The sequence below is a fragment of the Vespa crabro genome, chromosome 2 (genome assembly GCF_910589235.1).
Source record: "Vespa crabro chromosome 2, iyVesCrab1.2, whole genome shotgun sequence".
Lineage (NCBI taxonomy): Eukaryota > Metazoa > Arthropoda > Insecta > Hymenoptera > Vespidae > Vespa > Vespa crabro.
Window position 1 is genome coordinate 21,296,186 of NC_060956.1, and position 25,787 is coordinate 21,321,972.

Below are 25,787 nucleotides of genomic sequence, written 5' to 3' on the forward strand. Positions count from 1 at the left end.
GGGGGGGGGGTGACGGCAGGGAGGAAAAAGATTTTAATCGAATTAAAATTCTTCCGGTGCGTTCTCCCTTTCTTTCTCTCTCTTTCTCTTTCTTTATCCGACTTCTCGCGCGGAGAGACAACAAACAATGAGTAAAAATAACTGGAGGGTTGAGAAAATACACACCAAAGAAGAAACAAAGTTTCTATAAAGGAGGAGGAGGAGGAGGAGGTGGGTGGGGTATGGGATGAGGGGGGAAAGAAACTTTTTCCAGGTCGAGCGCGTTTGCTCACGAAGCCGATCAACGAACGAGTCGATATCGTAAGAGAATCTCTCGAAGCGTGTTTTCTCGGAACGTTTCGCGTTCGCTTATGCGAAAGAAGCAGAGAGCTTACTCGTCACGGGAGATTGCTGGCGGCGGGTGTTTAACTCGCGACGAAGTCCTTCGAGGAGTTTGCAAATGGCTCCGGACGATTGGAGCGCGACTTCCTCGAGTTTGGACCAGCAACGACGTCGTGAGATGGCTGTGTGAAGGAGTAAAAGAGAAGAAGAGAGAAAGAGAGAGAGAGAGAGAGAGAGAAAGAGTAAGAAAGAGAGGAAACCTAGTAGAAAAGGAAACGACGAAGAGAACCGAGAGGGAAGAGAGAACTGTCGGCAACATTATCGTGTTTTAATTTAACTTGCAGCTGCACTTTAATTAGACTTTGCCTGAATGAGGAGACGACGCTCGTTGGGCAAAGCGAATAAGGACTGGCAAGTAAGTTGGAGACGAAGAGAACGAAGTCTATTGCTTTTCTCTCTTTCTCTCTCTCTCTCTCTCTCTCTCTCTCTCTCTCTCTCTCTCTCTCTCTCATACACACACACACATACACACACATACACTCTTACACTCTTTCTCCATCCTCCTCTCTTTATCCTTATCTGCCTTTCCGTCTATGGTTGGACGGAGAATCGGTTGGAAGAAAGAGAAAAAGAGGAAGATGGCAGACACGAAGGAAGAGTAAGGAGAGAGAGAAAGAGAGAGAGAATGAGAAACATAGAATTAGAAGAAGAGAGAGAGAGAGAGAGAGAAAAATAGGTAGAACGAAGAGAGAAATAATTGGCCAGCACTCACAATGCCTCCTTTGACGGTACTTCATCTTTCTCCGTTCTTCGACTTCTCTCTCTCTCTCTCTCTCTCTCTCTCTCTCTCTCTTTCTTTCTCTCTTTCGAGCTATAGAGAAACATACTGGCATATGCGTTGGCATATTTTAGACAGGAATACCGGTGAATATGACGTACCTTCCTCCCATTTTCACCTTTCTGTTCTCATCCTTTCTATTTTTCTGACACTTTTTCATTAATGTTTCGACTCCGAGTTGAAGGGGGTAAGAAACGGGAGGAATGTATGAGTCAATAAAATATCCAAAGGTTTCATTTTTTACGCGATATCACAATTATTAATTAATTAATTTATTTGATAAACAAACGTTTTTTACGAATAATTAATTAATTGCCATTTTTACAATTATTTATAAGATTACACTTATACTCTCTTATATTTAAAGATTAATTATACGTATCTATTTAATATAACATTTTCGGATGTTATTTTCTTTAGAGTTATACCGATCTATTCGAGATATTATCATCGTTTAATGTACATGAAAACTTTGGAAGAAGCCGTAGTTATAGCTTTTCTGCACCTATCGTGCCGGTGAGCTTAGCACCGTTATAATTACAACAATGTCTATCGGGTCTTCCTATGGTGACGATCGAGATAATCGAAACAATCGAGATCAAAGAGAACTACGAAGACTTATTCTGTCTACGTGAAATCACTTTGCGTTGTGCAGGGATTACCAAAGGTAGAGTCTGGAATCGAACTCGTCGGGCTTCGTACAGAGTTACTCCAAAGCGAGAAATCGAAAGCGGTCGTGTTTCGCTTGCAACCTTTCTAGCGTCAAATACTTACTATGGTTTATTTTACGATACACAATTCGATGCGCAAGAGATGATACTTCGGACTCGTCATATCTACTTTTTCTTCATACGTTCAAAATTATTATAATCTCTAAAATGATAATGTTCGATTGAAATTTTCGTTGAAAATTGATCTATATATTTTCTTTATATTTTTATTGTTTTTATTTTTTTTTTCTTTTTTTTTTTATTTTTTTTTTTTCTTCTTTTCTTTTGAATCGCCGCTAATTACTAAACATTTCGAACATGTTCGTATTATTATTATTATTGTTGTTGTTGTTGTTGTTGTTGTTGTTGTTGTTGTTGTTGTTGTTGTTGTTGTTGTTGTTATTAGCCGATAATCATGAACATCGGAAAAGGTAACGAGGATACAAAGGAAAGCGTAATATAAGAAAAGCAAAAGGAGAAAAGAAAAGGGAGGGAATCTCGATCGTTGAAAGTCGTAGGCGTTCGACGTCCGGTGAAAGAAAAATCGTAAAGAGAAACGAAAGGACGGTGGCTTTGGCGGGGACGGAAGGGTGCGTTGGAATCGAGAGCATTGTGGTCGGAGATAGAGATGGTTATCGGGACGCGCCACGTTGTAATTGCCAGGAACTGCGGGGGGAAATTAAAGCTGCCCCGGTCTTCCGGCACCCCCATTGTCGAAGCTCGCGGCTCCGTTCCCGGTAGCGTCCTATTTATCAGAAACGAGCCAATGGCTGGCTTCGCTCGACAGGTTCCGTGTCACTGTGTCACCGGCATCGAAATGCCTATTCTATCTCCTTTCTCTTCTTCGCGTCGAGATCGTTACGCGTACTTCCGCCCATTTGTTTTCTTTTTCGAGTTTTCTTTTTTTTTCCCCACTTCTTTTTTTATTTTTTATTTTTTTATTATCTACGAGCTTCGACTAAACGCCAAGAAAATTACGTTCACGTGTATCATTATTATTATCATTATTATCATCATTATTATCATTATTATTATTATTATTATTATTATTATTATTATTATATCTTCCCATTAAGACTTTTCTATGCTCTTTAGGAAGTGAAAGTCGAAGTCGATTACAAAACGTAACTCGCGAAAGGTTTTGGCGCCGAGCGGCCGCTTTAATCTCGATCCGTTGAGATCGTTGATCGATTTGTCCGTGACAGTCGCAAAATATAGTGTTGATTTCTGCGTTCCGTGTCGGCAAACTCGGGAACATGATCGATGGTTACGATCGATAAAAGACAAGCGTTTTTTTCCTCCTGTCTAGTTGTGGAAATAATAAAATTAAAAGGCGATAGAGCTTGTTCGTGATATTTATCGCATTGAATGAATTATAGTAAGAACTATAACGACAAATTTAAGACAGTTCTTATCCGATAAAAAAGAAAAAAAAAAAAAAACAAAAAGAAACAAAACAAAACAAAGCAAAAAGAAAAAAGGAAAAACGAAAAAAGAAAGGAAGAAAAAAAAAACTTGATATTTTCTGACGTTCGTCAAATATTAATTTTTATAAACGTATAGAAACATTGATAACGAACTACAAGCATATCCAAACTGTAATCGCTATGTGAGCGAGAGACAGAGAGAGAAAGAGAGAGATGGAAGGTGAGGAGGAAAAGAGGGGAATGATAGACAGAAAGGGGATGGGTGACGTACATTAATCAAGCGTTATGATACGCGTCCTTAACCCTTCACCGCCCTTGCGTCTCCATCTCTTTCGTCGTGCCGCGACGAACGACGACGAGCGACACAGAACTGCAAAAGCGAATTCATGACCATGGCTATGGGTACGACAAAGAGGGTGCTTCCAACGAGTCACTCATCTCGTTCATTCCTCCCTTCGATCATCGCATATATATTCGTTGCTTCTTCAACGTTCAATCTGACTTGGTATGACCCGTGGAATTTTTCTTTTTTCTTTCTTCTTATTTCTTTGTTTTTCTCTCTTTTTTTTCTTTTCTTTTCTTTTTTTTTTTTTTGTTTTCATTAATCAGTTCGACGAACACCAAATTAAAACCGATGGTATCAAATCGTACGTTTATCAATTTCTCATTGGGATTAACATTCGATGTAGGATAGTATTGCGATTTAAAAAAAAAAAAATGAGTATCATGAGTGTTAATATCGACCACGCGAATAAAAGGGATAAAAAGGTGAATTTAATAAATGCGCAATTAACAAAGGCAATAAAAACGGTAACGGCTAACTCTTAAGAATAGGTTAGAAGCGACGAAGCGACGAGAGAATTTCCGTGTTTCCCGTCTCGAATCATTATTCCACCTTCATGAACGCACCGTATAAGCTATCGTCTTCCACGCTCGCGCGCAGCACCGTTTTCAATTTTCTCCTCGTAAACCTTCCTGTTGCCTCCTTCACGGTATACTCTCGTATTACTTGTACATATTACGTAGAAGACACATACATACGTACGTGCTTATACAACGTATGGATATATATCTATATGAACACGTGAGGTACTACGCGCCGGGCGAGTTTCTCTCGCGCGAGAAGCGCTCGAGACTCGCAACGTTCCTACACCTACGCTTCGATGTTGCTACGTGTTTCTCCCTCCCTCTCTCTCTGTCTGTCTGTCTGTCTGTCTATCTATCTCTCTCTCTCTCTCTCTCTCTCTCTCTCTCTCTCTCTCTCTCTCTCTCTCTCTCTCTCTCTCCTTTTACTCATACTCCCTATCTCAATGTTCTGTATGCGAACGCGCGCGCGCGCATGAACGCACATACAGACGAACTGGTTGCGGATAATTCAGGCAATCAGCGTAATGTTGCGGCGGTGAGGACCCTCCAGCCTTCGCTACGTATATAATACGAGAAGCTACCTACCCAGACCAACCGACAGAGCGAGAGAACTAGAGAGAGAGAGAGAGTAAGAGAGAATAAGAGAGAGCAAGAGAGAGAGAGAGTAACAGTGATGGTTCAGCGGGTGGAGGAAAGCCGGAGGACGGTTGGATCTCTCGCTCTCTGTAGAGGTATACGTACCTGCGAGAGCAACGACTATGTACGCGCACCCCGGCTATTTCACTCACTACATACATATCTATGTGTATATATATATATATATGTATGTATATATATATATATATGTATGTATATATATATATATATATATACTTTCTACATATGTACTATACGACCGCCTACGTGGTCTAGGTAATAGCTACGCATGCCTCCATAGATACACCTTCGTGTATCTATACTGGGTGTCCGTGTGCCGTGGATGTTGCGTTCGAGCGTGTAGCATTTGGTGAATCGACCAACCGGCCGACCCCACTTCGCCTCTCTTCATCCTATCTCACCTACCGCGACTATGTCTGATAAATTCCAGGAGAGCTTGAATAAATTGGGAACGCGGCTTCGAATAGTTCTCCTCGTTAGTCTGTCTCTCGGACATCTATACATACGACTGCATTCGATTTCATAACTGTTATTACTTTTTTTTCTTTCATTATTCTCTCTTTCTTTTCTCTTTTCTCTTTTCTTTTTCTTTTCTTCAATACGTGATCTCTATAAGCATTGAATATATTTATTTCTGTTTGCAAATTTTTTAATCGTCATGTTATGGATATTAACGATCCCAAAATGTCTTCACTTAGGATTCTTGATACTCGCAATTTTAAAGGACTTGATATTTCGAATGGAAAAAGTTTCTTGTTTCATTTATTTATTTTTCCTTTTTTTCTTTCATTTATTTTAAAGAATTAATCGCAAATCAGATGAACCATTCACGTTTATCCGATATTAAATCGTTAACGACGAGAAATTCGTTGTCAAATGCTAATGATACTTTTATATTTTTAAATAGATCTTAATTCGAATTAAATTGTTCGTTTGAAAATGTAAAAATACGAAATGATAGCAATACGACACCCTGTATAAGTACCAAACGTATAACGTTATAGCATCCATCCCCGCATCGGGGTGGCTTCGAATCGTCGAGAGGGTGGACCAAGTGTAGGCCCCCAGAGTGACAATGCGTCGAGTACTCTCGAAATATTCCAGCACACGATGCACTCTCCCTCTCTTTTGCCTTCCCTCCCTCCTTCCTGCATTCACTCTCCCTCTCTCTTTCTCTCTCTCTCTCTCTCTCTCTCTCTCTCTCTCTCTCTCCTCGTCTCTCCTAATCGATGTGTTTCTGACGCATTCGCCCGCACTCTCGGTCTCTGTCGGCCATTGCTCGATGATTATTTGCCATTTTGATGCCGAATACTCGGCCTACCAACCGAGAGGATGGAAATATATTTCGCAGGGGATCCTTTATTTTTATCCGGAAATGGAAATTTTTCACGATTAATCGGGTAACCGTCATTAAAACGATACTGTAGTATAATATACATATATCGATTTATTCATTTGTCCTGTCGATTTTAATATCGACGAAAAACGATCAGATCTTTAAGAAAAATTATTAATCATTTAAATAACGAGATCATGGCAAATGCCGATTCTACGATTTCACCGGAATAAAATTAGAGATAGGATAGATGGATGGGGTATGTTACTTAGCTACGTTGAAAAAAAAGAAAAAAAAAAAAAAAGAAAAAAAATTAATCCGATTCGTTTTAACCCCTCTCCCAATAGATATTATCTTCTCGTAAGAAGTATGAAAGAATAGTCCATCTCTTCTCGCCTTTGCTAATTTACTCGAGCAAGATGAGGAAAGAAAGGTTACGAGATTGATAGAGAAAGGACGAGGTAGGTAGTAATAGTACGATAGGAAGAAAAGTTTGTGCAGAGATGACGACGATGGTCCTCCTACCAGAGTTCTCCTCCAGACTCCTTCTCCAGAGTCCTCTTCGAAGTCCCGTCCTCGCGGAAGCGGGTTTCGAGCTGTCTCCTCTCTTTCTCTCTCTCTCTCTCTTCGCCCAGTTGGGATTTCTTCGTGGACGAAGAGAGAGAGAGAGAGAGAGAGAGAGAGAGAGAGAGTGAGATCAGAGGGGGACGACGGGGAGATGGGGGCCAGACGGTCGCTTTCAAAAGACTCAAAATTACTTTCTGGATAAGCTGGATTAGGGCTCGCTCCTCTCGCGCCGAAGATTAGAGCGGGCGACACTCGCGGGCTCCCGTTCTCGCGATTTGCTCCCCTCTGCTAGTCCCTTTTCCTCTTTCTTTCTCTCTCTCTCTCTCTTTCCTCTTTTTTCTTTTTCTTTTTTTTTTGTTTGCCTTTTTTCTCTCATCTCTTTTTTTTTCCTTTTTGTTTACTTCACTACGTTTTCCTTATTCTCTTATCACCAGTGAAAAACTCGACGGCTATTTCGTTGAACGAAATGGCTCTGAGGTTCCACTTGATATCGTTAAAACTATTCTCTTTCTATCTCTCTTTTTCTATCTATCTATCTATCTATCTATCTATTTCTCTCTCTCTCGAATAAGTTTGGCCGATTCCTTCAACGAAATTAAAGATAATCCATTAGACGTTTCTTATTTTCCTTAGGATTACTCTTTTCAAGCACATCTCCCGTCCCTTCTCTATCCATCGAGAGATTCGTAGATTCCTTTTCGGAAAATCTGGCACGCGGAATCCGAATTCGAAATCGCATTGGTAGGCAGAGCGTAGAGCGAACTTTAAGAGGGTTGCTTTTGTCGAGGCGTTCGCTACCCTTTAAAGCACCTTCTCTTCTCGCTCCATCGACTTGCTCTCTCTCTCTCTCTCTCTCTTTTCTCTCTTTCTCTCTCACTCACTCTCCGTTTGCAACCCCGGCTTCCTTCTACCCTCTGAGTGGTAAGGGTGAGATCTCTCCTTCTCCTTCTTCTACTTCTTCTCTTCTACTTCTTCTTCTTCTACTTTTTCTTCTTCTTCTTCTACTACTTCTACTACTTCTCCTCCTCCTCCTCCTCCTCCTCCTCCTCCTTCCTCCTCCTACTTCTCATCCGCTCGACGAAGCCGGAGGGCGAAACCAAGGAGACGAGATTAGAAGGGGCGAATCCAGAGCACCCACAGGACTTTCGTGATTTCCACTCCGGTCTCGTATCTCGCGCGTACACCGTTCCGCCCACCCTCCTCGGCCGCTACTTCTTCTACCAAGGGAAACAATGATGGAGGTTAAAAGTGTAGAATACTCTTTGCCCGATATAGGAGGACAATATAAACGGCAATGATAATATTTTCGGCAAAAAAGCTTACGTAAAAAAATATTAAATAACAATGACTATTAGATATTCATCGTATTATTATTATTATATTGTACGTACCTATATATATGTATTTTTTAATAATCGATCGATATTTTCTTCCTACAGTAGATACTTACGATAGTTTCGCTTTAATAAAATCGTTAAAAAATATTGTGCCTTTCGAAAGATTAACAAATAAAATTTTAGCATAATAATGCCATTAAATGTTATTTAACATAAAAAATAATGTATGTGGTATTGTTTACATATATATATATATATATATATGTAAATAAAAAAGAAAAAAAAAGAAAAAGAACAAAGAAAAAGAAAGAGGAAAATTCTTACGTTCATTTTCACGAGTTAAAAAGTTTCACGATAAACTAAAGGTATAGTTATACATGATGATAGGTATCTATACAATAATACTTCGATATTTTCTACGAGTCGTATTTAATCGTACTGTTAAAGACAGAAATATCTCCATCGCGCCGTGAGGATAGCTTTACGAGAATTCAAACCGAACGAACGACAATGCTTCGGTATTTTCTCATGAATATTCATGAGCTACGCTTCTCGACGAGGAGAAAAAAAAAGAAAAAGAAAAAAAAAAATTAAAGCATTGTACAGTTTCCGTTTAGAAAGTTCGGAGAGTCTAAACGTTCCACGGTAGAATGCGTTTTACAATGTTTATCGATTACGAAATCGCAGGTTATTTTTTATTGGCTTCTTCGTACGTACGAATAAATGCGTATCATTACAGCGTTAAGAGAAAGAAATAGAAAGAAAATATCGAAGGTAGGAATGTCGTTTCTTTGATGACGTCCGTAAAAAAAAAATCGAGTGTAATAAGAAGAAAAAAAAGACAAGGAATGTATGTGTGAGAAAGAGAAAGAGAGAGAGAGAGAGAGAGAGAGAGAGAGTAAAATGAAAGAAAGAAAGAAAAAACTTTCCTCGATGACCATCTCGCGTAGAACTTTGGCAAACCACGATAAAGTTCAGCTAGTTAGAACGAACGAAAGAGCATGGAAGAGACCGGAAACGCGTATACCGGCGATTAACGAGGGAATTCGATGAAATCGTAAATTCGTTCGTTCGTTCGTAGGTATTGGCACAGCACCCTCGTTGGTGTGCGACTGTATTTGCCAATAAACGTGTCGGGTATATTTACGAATGCGTACGAATACCAAGCGATCGGTATGGTCGATCGAAGTGGGGATTACGAGGAGGGTTTTCGACGATAGGAGGAGGGTCACGCATGTGTGTATGTATATTTATGTATGTGTAAAAGTGTGTGTGTGAGAGAGAAAGAGAGAGATAAAAAGAGATCGAAAGCGCGAACGAATACACACGATCATACGAGAAAATATCTGGCTGACATGGCGAGTCGCACGGACCACCACTGGGGAGCAGTAAAATTTGTTAAACGATGTAAATAATGGATGGGAACAGTTGGACAGTTTTCAGTTATTTTCCCCGAGCGGGCATAATTCAAGCGAAATTTATTGGCGCTGCTCAATTACGGAAAATATTGTCAAAAAATCTACTCGATTCCACCTCCCTACCACTTTTCCCTTTTCCGATCTTCGACGGTTTCAACGATTTCCTTTTCCGATCTTTCATGAGTTTCACTATCTATCGGCGAATCTATTCTTTTTTTCCATGAAACAGGTTGCTCGTAATATCTTCAAATATCTTTTTATACATAAGTAAATACATACATACATATATGTATATATATCTATATATATATATATATATATATATATATGTATATAAAATTATATGTAAAAGTTAGATTATAGACTATAAATCGTCAACTATTGCCAATGATTTTATCTATATTTTATGTCGTACGTCGATTTATAGATATTTTGTGCATACATAGATAAATACATACATACCATTACCATCGGCGTCGTTTCGCCATCGCAAATTCGCGCGTTACTATTTTGGTCGAGCTAATCGAGCATGCGCAACCACATACATACCTACATAACTCTACGGTCCGCGAACCCCATGAATAATGTAAAAAACGTGGTAAACGTAGCGGAGGACCCATCCGTTCGACCACTCCTGCATAGATTTCTCCTTTCTCCTGAAAGCTACCTATCCTATCGCCAGGCAGCTCTCTCGGTCGGCCATTTTATGTTCACGCCCGTAGACTTCCTTCCACTTTCTTCGTAACTATAAATAAGACATTATCAGGTGAATTCCAAGCGAGAATTTCACGTAAGTAACGTATCGAAAATCGATTTTATTAGCAAAAAAAAAAAAAAAAAGAAAGAAAGAAAGAAGAGTAAAGAAGAAAAAAAAAGAGAGAAAAGAAAAGAAAGGAAAAAATATCACCGACTGACGTCACGCCAAGATTATTATTATTAGCGCGTCTTTTATCATAGTCAAGGTGAGATTAAATGTTTACTTTACAAAAAAAAAAAAAAAAAAACTCGAAAGAAATATGAGATAGATTTCTTTCAAAGAAAAAAAAAAAATCAAAATAACATTATATCTATATAACGATTATCATCGATATCTATTAATTATTATCTCACGTTTCATGTAGGAAGGAGGAAGAGAGTAAGGGAAAGAAACAACAAACAAAACAAAACAAAAAATGAAGAACTTCCGAGCGCTTCACTAAATGCCACGAGCGTACTTTACGATAACAAGTCGACCAGGAAAAATTACGAAGCGCGAGATTTTTTTTTTTCCGGAAAAGATAGGTCGATAGTGGCTCGCGAATTCCATGATTAAAACGTCAAACGTTGCACGTGGATGCCACGATTACCATACGCGTATTCCGCGGAAGTCCGCCATTTCATTGTTTCGACATGGCTGCGTTGTTATCGGCCGATGCAATCAAGCAGGTAGAGATATATATATATATACATATATATATATATATATACATATATACATTCTATACTCATTCAGTATAAGAGAGAGAGAGAGAGAGAGGGAGAGAGGGAGAGAGAGAGAGGGAGTATGTTTCAGTCGTGCATGCCTCCGCGTGCATGCGTGCATGCGTGCATGCATAAACGTGTGAGGAAGAGCGAGAGAGAGTATACGGAAACGAGGGACGAAGATGGGAGGAAGGAGAGCGAGAGAAGAACGATGAGGGTTAGAGGGAGAGAGAGGGAGAGAGGAGTGGCCCTCCGATTGGTCCACACCAGGGCCCCAACCTCCGTCACGCGCGTAACGCGGCCAGATCGATACGCACTGCCCAAGCCACCGTCTCTCTCTCTCTCTCTCTCTCTCTCTCTCTCTCTCTCTCTCTCTCTCTCTCTCTTTATATATATATATATATATATATATGTATATATATATATATATATCCTCTCTTTCTCTCCCTCTTCCTCCAGCTACACCTACACTTACCCCTCTTACGTTCGCATTCGCATTAAACGCACACACACTCGACGCTCGTCTCTCTACCCTCCGAGCGTAACTGCCCTCTGTCTCGAACTCACCAACTTTCTCTCTCTCTCTCTCCCCCTCTCTCTCACTCTCCCTCTCCCGTTCTCTACATCTTGCTGCCGTGGAGAAACTAAAGTCATGGAATGGCCAACGGTCTCGAAAAGTTGACCGACCTGCCGCACTATAACTAATTTCTTCCCTGAGAAGAAACTAGAAAGAAAAGTAGAGTTTGGATTCGTTCAAGTAAGTAAGTAAGTAAGTTAAGTAGTTAGGATTAAATATGAATGTAATTAACGTGATTAAATATAAATTAAAGGTGATTTTTCTTCTAAGTTGATAGGTAACATTATTAAAAAATGTCGAAAGGATATCTAGATATAGGTATATATATATATATATATATATATATATATATATATATATATATATATATATATGTATATATGTATATATGTATATATACCTAGATATAGGTTTTAGCGACAAGGATAAATTTTCTTCGTGGTCCGTCGTAAAGGAAAGTACAAGAAAGAGAACTATCGGACATGTTGGGCGAGTTAGATCGTTCTCGTTCGTCCCTCGTAAATCCGTGAAAACGCATCGTCTCTACGAGACGTGGCTTCTCACGGTGATTTATCCGTCCTAGTCTCTCTTCCTCCTACTTTCTTTTCTAATCCAAGCGGAGGTCATTTTTCTTCGATCTTCAGCAAAGTATCGTCGCAAACACTATGTACGTCTATCTACGTAACTATGTATAAGTGTGTATCTATGTCTATCTGTATATTCTTGTATAAATCGTATACGTGTATATAGTAATAGTAGGCGTCGTGCTCGTATCGCGCGAAGCGATAATCCAATCAGAGAAAAGTCGAGCACAATGTAACCGTTTAATCGACGAACAAGGCGCCACGTTATTACCATCCCCGATATAATGCGATATAATGCAAGCTCGTCGATCGGCGAACAATAGAGAGACACGTTGGATCCGTCCCGCGTATGGACAACAACGAAAAAGAAGGCTAATGATCGTGGCTCGATCGTATAGGATCATTCCTTCGGTCTTTCGCGGCTTGACTTTTTCTTTCTCTACGCGTGTATCAACAATCTTCCCGCATTCTCGCTATACCGCCAATTTACTCACCCGATGTGTCTCGCGATTCGTCGAGTTTAGTTTTATTATTGTCTTCAAACGATCGACCCCATGCTCTTTTCCAATTCTGTTTTACCTAACTACATGTGAATGTACCGAGAACATTGTCGTGAATGAATACAATACGCGACAATCGTCAGATCTCTCTAATCCTACTGTATATCCCCCCTCCCACCCTCTCCTTCTCTCTTTCCTCCTCTCGTCCTTTTTTCACCCCACACTTTCCGCCGTCCTTTTATCTCCATTGTTGTGTATACATTTCTCTCTCTCTCTCTCTCTCTCTCTCTCGTCTTCGTCGTTCAACGTTGTATCTTTGTCGTTCACCTATCGCGTGAGAATCAGGATCTCAGTGATTATCGAGAGAGAAAGATAAACCCAAAACGATATCTCGTGGACAATCAATCTGATTCGTGAGAATCAACGGCCATGACTTTTCTGATTATCGGGAAATTGGAGATACATCACGTGTATGCGTTTCTCTAGGGTGTATCAATTGCGTGCAACAGGCACTGTTAACGACACCAGTTGTCGTTAGCGTCGTATCGACTGTAATAATCGCTCGAAGGTATATATCTATCTATATATGTATATATATGTCTATATATATATATATATATATATATCATCGAACAAATATACTCGAACATTTTATCTTAGAATAATAATAACAGTATTAATAATAATCTCCTTCTCATAATATACTATCAGAATTATTTTTAATAGCTATTACTTTTCCGAAATAATATTCATCGCTCGTTTACAATCTCAATATTATCATATCGTAGTAGTTGGAAAAACATGATCTCTCTCTCTCTCTCTCTCTCTCTCTCTCTCTCTCTCTTTTCTTGGTTATTTTTTTTGCTTTCTTTTTTTGGGCGTTCTCTTGGTGATTTCTCTTCTCGAGCGGCAACGGAATGATTTTAAAAAGTCGAATTCCACGAGGAGTTTAAGAGCGACGTTGGCTCGTTGAAAGCAGAGAAGAAAGATAAAGAGAGAGAGAGAGAGAGAGAGAGAGAGAGAGAGAGAGAGAGAGAAAGGGAACAGGGTCGAGAAACGAAGAGTGAAATACAAAATGGAGGGAAAAATGGGTAAGCCTCCTGCGTGTAACTGGATAAGCCGGCGGTTTGTCGCTCGCCCAGGTTTTCAGCTACTTTTTTACTTTACGTCGCCATTCAACTCTCTCACTCTCTCTTTTTCTCTCTGTCTCTGGTACCACCTATGCGTCGGCGCTGCCGGAGGGAGATGATGTATGTGCTGTATGATTTATATCGCGGGTGAAGACACGTCGATGGGAGGGTTGCGTCGGGGTGGTTTTTGCATAGGACGCCGGCGGACGGCGCACGCATTCGACGATCCAGACGTCAAGAGAACCAAACCAAACCAAACTCACTCTCTCTCTCTCTCTCTCTCTCTCTCTTCTCTCGTGTCTTTCTTTTCACATACATAACTGCGTGTGTATACGCGTGTGCATGTGTGTCTGTGTGTGTGTGTGTGTGTGTAATATTTCACGATGTTATATAATCGATAAGAAAAATATTAAAAAATTTTCCTTTCCGCGAAATAATTAAAAGCGACAATTATTATCAAAGCCAATTATATTAGTTATCTTCTATATTATATGATATATCGAAAGAAATAAATATTATTTAGATTTTCTTAAAGAATATTCTTTCGTACGTGTTATATGATGTACGTTTATAGTTAAATGCGCATATCCATTCGACTTTTATTCGTTGGAAGAGAGGAAAGTAGGGAGGGGACGAAGAAAAGAACAACCCCGTTTCCGGAATACGCAGGAAACGCGTATCTTAGATACGAAGTGGCGCATATGATTCTCGTAAAGATCAAGGGGAATGGGCGGAAGGTCGAAGACGAACCTTTAACCCCATTCCTCGTTTTTATCTCGTGCTTTTTTTCTTTTCCTTCCATTTCCACTTCTTTGTCACGCGACTGATTTTTATATTATTCCGATCTTAAGCGAAACGTCGAAACTTTTGAGAAATCGAAGAAGCAGGTATTTTCTGGACCAAAGTAATGATTAAAGTAAGCATATACAGGTATATTTATATATACATATATATGTATGTATATATATATATACATATATATGTGTGTATGTGTGTGCATCTAAATATCTATAGGTATGCATGATAAAGAAAGAAAAGGAAGGAAAAGACGATATTGCGAATAAGAACGAACGTCTTTCCATTTTTTCGACATAATTCTAAAGCAAAATCTTCGAGGACATAATTAGCATGAGAATAATAGCTCGACAGCTTTCTTAATCAAACTTTTTAAATAGGATTCTTCTTTCTCGTGGTCTTCTACTGGCAATGGATAAATTCTCGCTTTTTCCATCGCGTTCTGGATTTTTAATGCGAAATGCTAATCGAGCAATGGTACAACGCGGTGTACCACCTTATACAATCCGACGGCAATCGAGAACTGCTGCTGCTATTGCCTGCCGAACTCACTGCTGCAACTGAAAACTGCAAATTGACGTTAATCCATCGTTGGTATTATTATCGAAGAGAGAAATCGATCTCCCTGTTAAGTATGTCGGATGACATCGGACAACGAGCTTGAAAAACGACCAGATTTTATATATATATATATATATATATATATACTCATTTATTTCGCCGTAGCACCCGCATGAACGTTTAGCAAGAAATTTTGTTCCCTGTAGGAAACATGATCCTCTAATTCGTAACGACAATAGAATAATGTTAGGAATATTTCAACGATTCTAATAACGTTGTAATAATAATAATTTACGTATGTAAATAAGTACCATCGTACGTTATATCCCGTCGGTGGTAAATAATTAACTGAAGATCAGAGCTAACTACGTACGTACTTATACAAGGTGACGACATTGTTATTACGACTTTGTTTATTATCACGATGATCTCTTAAAACGGAGATAACTGAACGATCCTAATACAATATAACGACCTTTAAAATGGTCTCCTTTACATATACAAAGTAGTAGGTAAACGTTAAAACGAAGCGACGAGGTGTAACAGCGTAACGGAATAAATCAATTGTCGTTCGATTCTCTCCCGATTTATCTCCCTTTCTCTCTTTCTCTCGGTTCCATTCGTCCAGTTGCTCTCTGCCTCCGGAGTCGACTAACGTTTCAAATCCGACCCGCACTTTTTTAACATCTCTCTCTTTCTCTCTCTTTTTCTCTCTCGCTGTTTCTCTTTTTCTCTCTCACACACACTGCTCACCGTCTGGACAACTCTACCGATGAAAAGCTACTACAGCGAGAGAGAGAGAGAGAGAGAGAGAGAGAAAGAGAGAGAGAGAAAGAGAAAAAGAGAGAAAAAAGAGTGGAATGGAAAGCAACCCTTTGCCCGCTATCCCAGTTCGATAGGAAACGCGAAAGCGCGCGTTTTCAAGCGTTTCGCGGGTTGCGCGATTCGAAGGATAGGTAGGGGCGCACTCCGGGCTCGTTTACGGTACAGCCCATTCAGAAATCAATGTCCACCACCTACCTACTCCTATCCCCGCTATTCCCCAACCTCATCCATCCTTCCCTTTTCTCTCTGTCTCTCACTCTCTCTTTTTCTTTCTTTCTCTCTCTCTCTCTCTCTCTCTCTCTCTCTCTCTTTCTCTCTCTCTCTCTTTTCTGTTTCACTCATCAAACGTTTCGCAAAATCGTCATAGTTCCGTCGCCGTTGATCGAATCGACTCGTACGAATTTTTCCCCGAGATTTGTTGAATTCCTCGTTGAAATTCCTATGATTATTCGATAAACGAGGTAGAAATATCTGTGTACGCGTTTCAAACTGTTAACCTTTTTTATTAACTATTAATCGAAAATATTCACGATCGATGATATTCGGAAAATATATATTTAACGATCTGTCGACGATATCGAGGAAAGAAAAAAAAAGAAAAAAGAGGGAAAAAAAATAGAGAGAGAGAGAGAGAGAGAGAGAGAGAAAGAGAGAGAGAGAGAGAGAGAGGGAAGAAGGGAGAGATGAATTTTACGTTCTCATTAGTGTTTGGTAAAGAAGAAAGTCCTCGTCGAAGTTACTTTGGATCGCATATTCCACAGTCGACGTGTCTTTTGTCGATCGAAGAAGTCGACGAAGACTAGCGAAATGTTGGAAGAAGGTGTAGAAGGAGAGAAAGAGAGAAAGATAGATAGAAACAGAGACAGAAAGAGAGAGAGAGAGAGAGAGGGAGGGAGGGAGGGAGGGAGGGAGATAGAGAGAGGGGTAGAGAAGAGGAGAAGAAGAACGTTTACGCGACGGAATACCATTAGTCGGATAATGGGCCGGCAATTAGCTCGGCAGCGTGCATAAATCTTCGCGTGAAAGGACAGGATGCCCGGTATTTAAATAAATAAGTAGCCTCATTGTCCGGCCAGAGGCGTCATCGAGTCACGATGGAAGAAGCGTGAAGAAGGAAAAAAATGCTAATCAGTCCAAAAACTCGACGCGTATGACGGAATGGAAAGAGAGAAGGCATAGGAAAAGGAAGACGAAGAAAAAGAAGTAGAAACAGAGACGAGAAGCAATAGAAAAAGAAAAAGAAAATGTAAAAGAAGAGAAAGAAGAAGAAGAAGAAGAAGAAGTAGTAGTAGTAGTAGTAGTAGTAGTAGTAGTAGTAGTAGTAGAAAAAGAAGAGGAAGAGAAGAAGTAGAAGAAGAAGAAGAGGAGGAAGAAGAAAAATGAAAGAGAGAGAGAGAGAGAGAGAGAGAGAGAGAGAGAGAATGACGGTGTCGAAGGCAGGGGATACGTTGTTGGAAGGTAGGTGAAGAGTGCGGAGGCGTAAGGATGGAGTTCCTTTCAAAAGGGCTTGGAAAAGGAAAGGGAAGAAAAAAGAAAAGAGGAGGGGGCGAGAGAGTGGCAGTAGACCGAGTAGGGGCCTAGAGAGACTGGACCGGTAATTTAAGCGTCGAGAAACGAACTCGGGAGTTCCTGAATGCTCTCTATCCTTCTCTCTCTCCCTCTCTCCCTCTCTCTCTCTCTCTCTCTCTCTCTTTCTCTTTCTCTTTTTCTCTTGACGTATTAACAAGGACAAATTTTGTGTGAAAACGATGCAACGACTCCCCGCGTGGTATTTTACAATTTCACTCTTCGACCTTCCGAGAGAAAGAAAGAGAAAGAAAGAACTATGGAAAAAAGAACGTTCTCATGCGAAAAAAAGAGAGAGAGAGAGATTTCGGCTCTCGATTTCGACTTTACGAATCGTATTCCTAAGCTCTTACATACTTTTACAGATGCGACTGCCGTATACGCAAACGTATACATCGACACAGATATGCATTATTAATGCGAGATCCCGAGTGGATCCTTCAACCGATGAAAGCCGATGCAAGCCGATGCATGACGCACCCATCAGACCGAATCCTGGAATAGTAAGAGATAGCAAGAGAGAGAGAGTGAGAGAGAGAGAGAAAGAGAGATTCACGTTTCCGATTCGTCGAAAATGATCCAAAAGATCAACGTTCGAGCATAGAGGAAAGCGAGTACCTACCGACCGAGTCGCGTTTGTGAAATAAAGGGAAATGCAGTAGATCGTTTTTATGATCTCCCATGCATACATACGTTCCGACGCTAATACAACGAAGACAGATAGATAGATAGATAGATAGATAGATAGATGGATGGATGGATGGATGGATGGATCGATGGATGGATGGATGGATGGATGGATGGATGGATAGTTAGACGGTAATCGATTCTTTTTTCTTTCTCTTTTTCTTCTTCTCTTTTTTTTTTTTCTTTTACTAATTTTTTTTCTCATCTTCTCCTTTTATCCATACTGTCCCGTTTATATAATTTCGTTGGATTTTTTCCGTTGATGATTATCAATAGTCTTACTCAAATAATCATCAAAGTCAAATTTTCATTTTGAAACTTTGTCCGTTTGTACGCGTAATTGAACAGCACAGAGTCGAAATGCGAGCACCTCCGGGGATCCTTTCGATGAAGAAAAAGTTTTTCTCGCGGACGATCGAGTCGAAAGTTCGAAAGGGCCGAAAAACCGTTGACCGTCGGCGCCGGTCAGGACATCTTCTCTCTTTACCCTTCGTTCAGGAAGAAGGTGGAGAGAAGGAGATCGAGTGGAGCGAGGAAAGTAGAAGGAGGAAAAGTTAACCGCAGTGGACGCGTGGCTGCACACACACGTCGTCGTTCACCCTCGCCTGTCTCGTAGCCCTCGACGAACCTCCGGCTAACCAACCCCCCTGACGCTCTGGATCGACGCATCGCGACGCATCGGGACGCATCGGCCCTGAACGAGGACGATGTGCAATCTATCGAAAGATATTCATGGGGTTGCCCGTTGGCCCCCGTTTTCGCATCCCCATCAGCCCCATAACCGTCGCGTCACGAATGTCTTATTGATTGCACCCCCGCTCAACAAGAGAGAGAGAGAGAGAGAGAGATGGTGGATGGGAAAAACGGAAGGGTGACTTCGCGTAACATTACGTCCAGTTAGAAATGATCAACTGAATAAGAGAGAAAGAGAGAGAACAATTTTTCGATATCAAAATGTATATCTATCGAGTCGTCCATCATCGATATTTTTTCTTTTCCTTTTTTTTTCATATATATATATATTTGTTTTTCTCGATACATACATTTTTATGTTATACGAAAGACGAGGAATCTTTATTGAAGTATACCTTACACGAAATTGCTTTTAAGACAGTATAAACGATTTGATTCCAAGGTGAATAACATAGGAAGAGTATTATATCAGATTATCGTAGGTAAAGAGATTAAGTCTTTTACCCTTACCTACCACGATCTACCCTTTTCTACCAGGTCTAAAGATAGCCAACCCTTATTGATAATCCTCGCTCGGTATTTGCTTCTTTCATTTATCAGGATTTTCGAGCTTGACCAGTTTTCTAAATCGATCCCTTTTCTCTCTCTCTCTCTCTCTCTCTCTATCTATCTATCTATCTATCTTTCTAAATCTCACAGTCCTATCTATCATTTTGGATTCGGTCGAACGATTTACTTCTATATACCGTTGATCCTCGACGAAAGCATCGACGAAAAATCCGAAACTTTTTGATAGTAGTATAAAAAAACTATAAAAAAAAATATAATTCCATCGATTGAAGGAACGAAATCAATGAATAAATAAATGGTGACAGGTTGACAGGTTATAGAAATATAAGGATCTCGCTTTTAAACGTTTTCATAATCGACGATCAAGCTGTCACCCTGGGGGCTCGCTCGTGCGCATGTAATTTTCTATATCGGTGACACGGTCATGTTATCGAATCAACGCTTTTATAGAGGCACACCATAAGTACACACCATGAGACACGAGAAGTAGTAGAACGAGCGTCAAAGAGCCATGGGACCACGACTGTAGGAGACGACCATGGTATTCAATGTACTCACGCCGCGGCTCATTGTGCCCCACTTGACTTTGTTGTCGGGGCCCTTTTGTGCCACTCCATTCTCTCTCTCTCTCTCTCTCTCTCTTTCTTTCTTTCTTTCTTCTTTTTTCTTTCTTTCTCACTCTCTCACACTCTTTTCCTCTATCATTCACTCTCTCTCTCTCTCTCTCTCTCTCTCTGACTCTCACTTTACTTTCCTCTATTTCGCTGCTAACGTGCTCTCGCTCTTCCTCTTCAACGAACTCCTTTCTTTGTCCAATTAATTATTCGTTTTGTACTCGGTTAACTGTCACGAGATTTTTCAAACGTAGCTTGGTCAGTATGTATTACCTACCGGCAAGTTGGTGACGCGAATAAACTGGAAGGATGATCTGATAAGGGATTCCGATTTAATTGGCGAGTATCGTCTTCGTTTTTACAGTGAGGTAGGTTGGGAACAGATACTCTTGCAGTATCTCTCTCTCTCTCTCTCTCTCTCACTCTTTATTTCTTTAAACTAAAAAGTTTATCAATGATTCAATAATGAATCATCCGAAGTAATGAATAGTTTTCTATTAAAAGAATTTACACGAAAAAAATCAATGATAATTTTGTAATTTTCATTATACTAATGACTATATTAAACAGTTTTCTTTTAATAATGTCGATTAAAATCTTATTATACTTAGGTAGATTAGACATTGGATCATATGAGAATAGCTTTGTAGGAAGTTCTCATAAGAAGCCAACGACGAAAAGCAAGAATATTATCGACCCTAAAGCTCGATGATAGCCTCGAGCAGAGTCGAGGCAACGTTGCTAATCCGAAGCATAGTTTATACGTCATTAAACCTCACGCGAGAAGGGTCGAAAACGAGAATGAAAGAGAGAGAGACAGAGAGAGAGAGAGAGAGAGAGAGAGAGAGAAAGAGGTGGAGTCGAAGGTGGGGAATGGGTGGCACGCGCGGAATCCGCGAACGTCACGACGTATATTGCCGCCTAGGGCGGCACACGGCATGGCTTTCCGATGGGCTTTTCGATGGGCTTTTCCATCGAGGGCAAGAGCAGCAACGTATGCCAGTGGCTACGGTAGCACGACGCCAACCCTCTAGGGAGAGCCGTCACGTCGAATCATCCCTTGGAGATATGACAGCAGCGGCCTTCCACGAGTCGGAGGGGTTGTTCGATCGGTGGTCGACCCCGAAATCGAGATTAAATGTCCATCCAACGTTGGTGATATCGTCGAGGTTGCTGCCATCATCGTTGTCCTCCTCCTCCTCCTCTCCCTCCTCCTAGTTGTTACTTCGTGACCTTCCAAAGTTGATCTTTCTCCTGAGACTTCTTACTTTCTAATAATATCTATAGGATGAAATCTTTTCGTTCGTGACACTCATATATGTATATATGTGTGTGTGTGTGTGTGTGTGTGTGTATGTGTAGATAACTTTAATAGAGAATATTAATCTTAATAAAAAAGAGAAAGAAAAAAGCAAACTATAGAAATGTACTTTTTTTTTTTCCTTAATGTTAAATTATTTTTATACTCCCAAAAATATTATAACAAAAAGTATTTTAAATATACGAATTAAATGGAACATATCGCGTATATTGTAATACTATTACGAAAATTCTATACCATCCTCAATTCGAACGATCGCTGAATGATAATGATATTAACTGATTTATAGGATACAGTTATATCAAATATTATATTTGTTCTAGAGCATGAAATAACGATAAACGCTGATATTTGTTAACGTTTACCACCAAAATTCTCCCTTTATTTCATGATTTTTGTGTTAAAATTAATTATTGAAATATATCTATTATTACTTCTAAATAAAGCATTGTTTTAGTCGATAGAGTAATTTAATACACACGCACACACACACGCATACACCTACGCACACACACACACACACACACATATATATATATATATATAAAATGCAACAAACGTAGAGTAAGAATATTAAAGCTTTGGGAAATATTTTTGTTTCTTTTAAATGGAGACATTCCTTTCCGATAGAAAACAAATTTTCTAAATAAAAATTTTCTAATAAGATAAATAAATATCTCCGTTACGATATATTTGTACGTGTATGATATTCTTAGCACCTGAAGTTAGTTTGAGTTCAGAAGGAAGGCAGATTTACACGAAGGGTTTCGCGAACAGCGTATCCATGGAGGTGGAAGAGAAGCAAGGAGGTGGAGGAGGAGGAAGAGATAGAAGAGAAAGAGAGAGAGAGAGAGAGAGAGAGAGAGAGAAAGAGTTCCGGGGTTACTGAGAGAAAGGAAGAAGGCGAGATAGAGAAAGAGAGAGAGAGAGAGAGAGAGAGAGAGAGAGAAAGAAGGAGAGAGAGAGGAAGACCGTGCAAAGGGCATCATTCTAATTGCCCCGGACTTCCTTTCATCCCCTTTGTGCGACCCTCGGCTGCGCTTCCTCGTCCACCCTTCGCTTTCCCCCACCGCCCCCCACCACCCACCCGTCCTCTCCTCCAACCCCCCTCCCCATCCTCCGGTATCTCGAACTACGGCACCGCCGACGACTCTAAGTCATTTCTGCGATTAATTTTTCCTTCCAATTTGCACGCGGCAGTAATTAAGGGGCTGAGACGGCAGTACATCATCCGGCTCTTCGACGACGACACTCCCACCCCTCCTCCTCCTCCTCCTCCTCCTCCTCCTCCTCCTCCTCCTCCTCCTCCTCCTCCTTCCCCTCCCACTATACGAGGAAGGAAAGGGAGTCGCTTTTAATGCTACCCCGTCTTCTGCGCGAAACAATGATAACGATCTTCCATGCGAGAGGATCCCCTTACCATCTTGATATCACAAATAAAATATACAATTCTCGTTTCGAGATGTTTCCCGGTTTTGCAAAGTTTTATTGAAATATTCAACGAAATAAATATTTCTAATCTATGATTCTAATCGTTTTGATTAGTCGCACGTCGTTCGAATGATTCAACCGTGCAATACGATATATGAGTCGAAAGGATTTATTCGAAATTTCGAGAGTAAAAAAGGGAAAGAGGATATGGTGGATAGATAGAATGGAGGAAGGAAGGAAGGAAGGATGGATGGATGGATGAATGGATGGATGGATGGATGGATGGATGGATGGATGGATGGATGGAAGGAAGGAATGAAGGAAGGAAGAAAGGAAGGGAAAAAAAAACATGTGGAGAACACGTTGGGAAAGAAGGATAAAGAAGAGGACGAGGAGGAGAGAAAGAGGTGGGGGCGGGGAGGGGGAGGGGGAGGACGTCGCGAGTAAGTACATCGACGAACGAATCGAGCGGCCGGATCTCTCTCTCTCTCTCTCTCTCTCTCTCTCTCTCTCGTCGGCGGCTTGCCTCCCTGAAACACGAATACCATTCTGTTGGCGGCCTTTCGAGGTGTTTAATAACGATAATGCCCGAGATAGAGTAGTTCCACGGAGGAGAGGGTGCCGAGCCGACAGTGGTTCGTCGGCTCGGGACTCGGTTCATTCACGAGCTCGCTCGTTCGTGCAGAGTTCTTCCCCGTGAATGCATTGAATGCCTTTCTGTGCACTCGCTTTCTCTCTTTCTCTCTCTCTCTCTCTCTCACTCTCTCACTTTTTTCTCTCTCTTTCTTTCTTTCTTCCTTTCTTTCTTTCTTTCTTTCTTTCTTTCTTTCTCTTCTTCCAGGACTTTGTGCCTCTGCTATGCATCTCCATCTCTCCCTTCTGTAGATTCGTCGGTCGGTGAGGGCTCGCATTTTCTACGGTTATCACGCGGGACGACGTCCCGAATCAACACCGGAAATATCGCGTCATTCCGCTGATTTAACGAAATGCCTAGTCGTGCGTTTTCGTAATATCATGATTATAATACGATGTTTCGTGGATAAAAGATAAATTGATATAATTCTATGATAGAAATTATCGATCGATTGAATGAGGAAATTCTTTCTTAAAAAAGAACGGATGATAATATTCTAATATTCGTGGAGACAAAACTACAAAGAGGGAAAGGGAGGGAGAGAGAGAGAGAGAGAAAGAGAAAGAGAGATGGGGAGAGGGAGAGGGAGAGAAAAAGGGGAATATGAGGGTGGAGATGCACGAGGACGTCGAAGCGGGATATCGGGTCTTTGAAAATTTGGAAGCGAGGAGCCGCGAAACCGCGACTTTTCCGCTGAAAGAGACTCCGTTGCATCGAGTCGGCTCTGTAGGAATTCGCGACGAAAGAGAGAAAGAGATAGATAGATAGAGAGAGAGAGAGAGAGAGGGAGATAAATAGAGATAGATAGATAGGTAGATAGAGAAAGAAAGAGAAACAGAGAAAGATAGAAAGAGAGAAAAGTAGTAAAGAGCAGCGATACGCGATGTATCGAAAGAACACCAACGTAAACACAGAAAAACATAGACGTATATATACATGCATATACACAGGTATACGTACAAAGAGGTTCGTTTGCTTCGGTGTTTTTATCGGTTGCGCGTCCGCTTACTCGCTCTCTTGCTCGTCTAGCTGACTGACTGACTGACTGGTTGGTTGGTTGCTTGGTTGTTTGGTTGGTTAGATGGATGGATGGTTGGTTGGTTGGTTGGATGGTTGGTTGGTTGGTTGGTTGGTTGGATGGTTGGTTGGCTGAGTTTACCGGCACTGCATCGAAACATGTAAGTCCAGGAGAGCAATAATAGATCCCACAATGGCACGCGAGCTTTTCACAGGGCCTCCTCCCGTAGATGGTGGAGAGCTTCTCGATGTAGTCGCGCGAGCGAGGAGAAGAGGGTGGCACGCCGTCGTCGGCGGCACTGGCGCGAATCTCGGCCTCGGGAGGGGACGAAAACGAGGTAGCTCATCAACTAATGGCCCGCACCGGAACCGAACCACCTACCTTCTCTCCTACGGACTCTCGCTCATCTACGGTGCCTTGATCGAGCTTGTATACGTGTATCAATGTATCTATGATGTATATACGTGTGTACAGCATCCATCTACCTACGATATGCGAGTTCGTATATACCCTTCTTCTCGTCCTCGTCGTCGTCGTCGGCGAGGACGACTACGACGACGACAACGACTTTGTTACCGTTGTCGTTGTTGTCGTTGTTCATCGTCGTCCTACGTGTAACGCACACTTTCCTTTCCACCTAGTCTACCAGCCAATGTAGGTTACACTCAGTCGCTACTACTGCTACTTCATTTCAGATATTTAGCATTATTACCAACTCCGCTTATATTCCTTCTCTCCCCGCTATCATCCACCCCTTCCGTCAAAGAATTAACGACGACCTTCTTACAAAGACTCTTCTCTCTTCGTATTCTCCTTCTCATCCTCTCTCTCTCTCTCTCTCTCTCTCTCTCTCTCTCTTTCTCTTTCTCTTGGTACTTACTTAAATATCATCGTATACCGTCAATTCGTCCTAGTCTCTATGGTTGAAACAATGTTACAACCACGAATCTTTATTATAGTTATCTATTTCTCTACGAATTTTATCATTATTAATTGTTAGATATTTTTCATCGGTAAGAGATAGACTTAATTTTATATTTTATTTCTCAAGTTACTACGATTTTCGATGATGATTAAAATAGAAATCCGATATCAAGAAGTACGATCGGGTAGCATAAGAGCTTTTGGCAACCTTCTCGAGGAAGCGATCTACACGGCATTCGAGCGAACGGAAGCGATGCAAAAGGAAGAAAAAAGATTCGTTTCCTCGCTGAGCGAGTCGGAAGGAAGGATTCGCATAAATCCACCCCACGACTACTCACCCCTCACTCTTCGTCTCTATCTATATCTCTTTCTGACTCTCTATCCCCCCTGACTGTGCTGAAACCACCCCAAGTGCGGA

The 25,787-nt window shown here is 40.9% G+C and overlaps 1 protein-coding gene and 1 long non-coding RNA gene across 8 annotated transcripts in view; one reads left to right on the forward strand and one right to left on the reverse strand.

The window, feature by feature from the left end:
- LOC124432962 (tetratricopeptide repeat protein 14 homolog) overlaps nucleotides 1-25,787 on the forward strand; it is a 338,911-nt gene that overhangs the window by 159,997 nt on the left and 153,127 nt on the right. The window lies entirely within an intron of this gene.
- LOC124432966 lies at nucleotides 1,435-25,149 on the reverse strand. Of its 2 annotated transcripts, none has more exons than XR_006944400.1 (3): nucleotides 24,388-25,149; nucleotides 10,028-10,223; nucleotides 1,435-7,940 (listed from the first exon to the last, which is right to left on the reverse strand). It is a non-coding gene; the product is annotated as an uncharacterized LOC124432966 (long non-coding RNA). The 2 variants fall into 2 exon arrangements; XR_006944401.1 differs by lacking the exon at nucleotides 24,388-25,149 and adding an exon at nucleotides 11,415-11,829.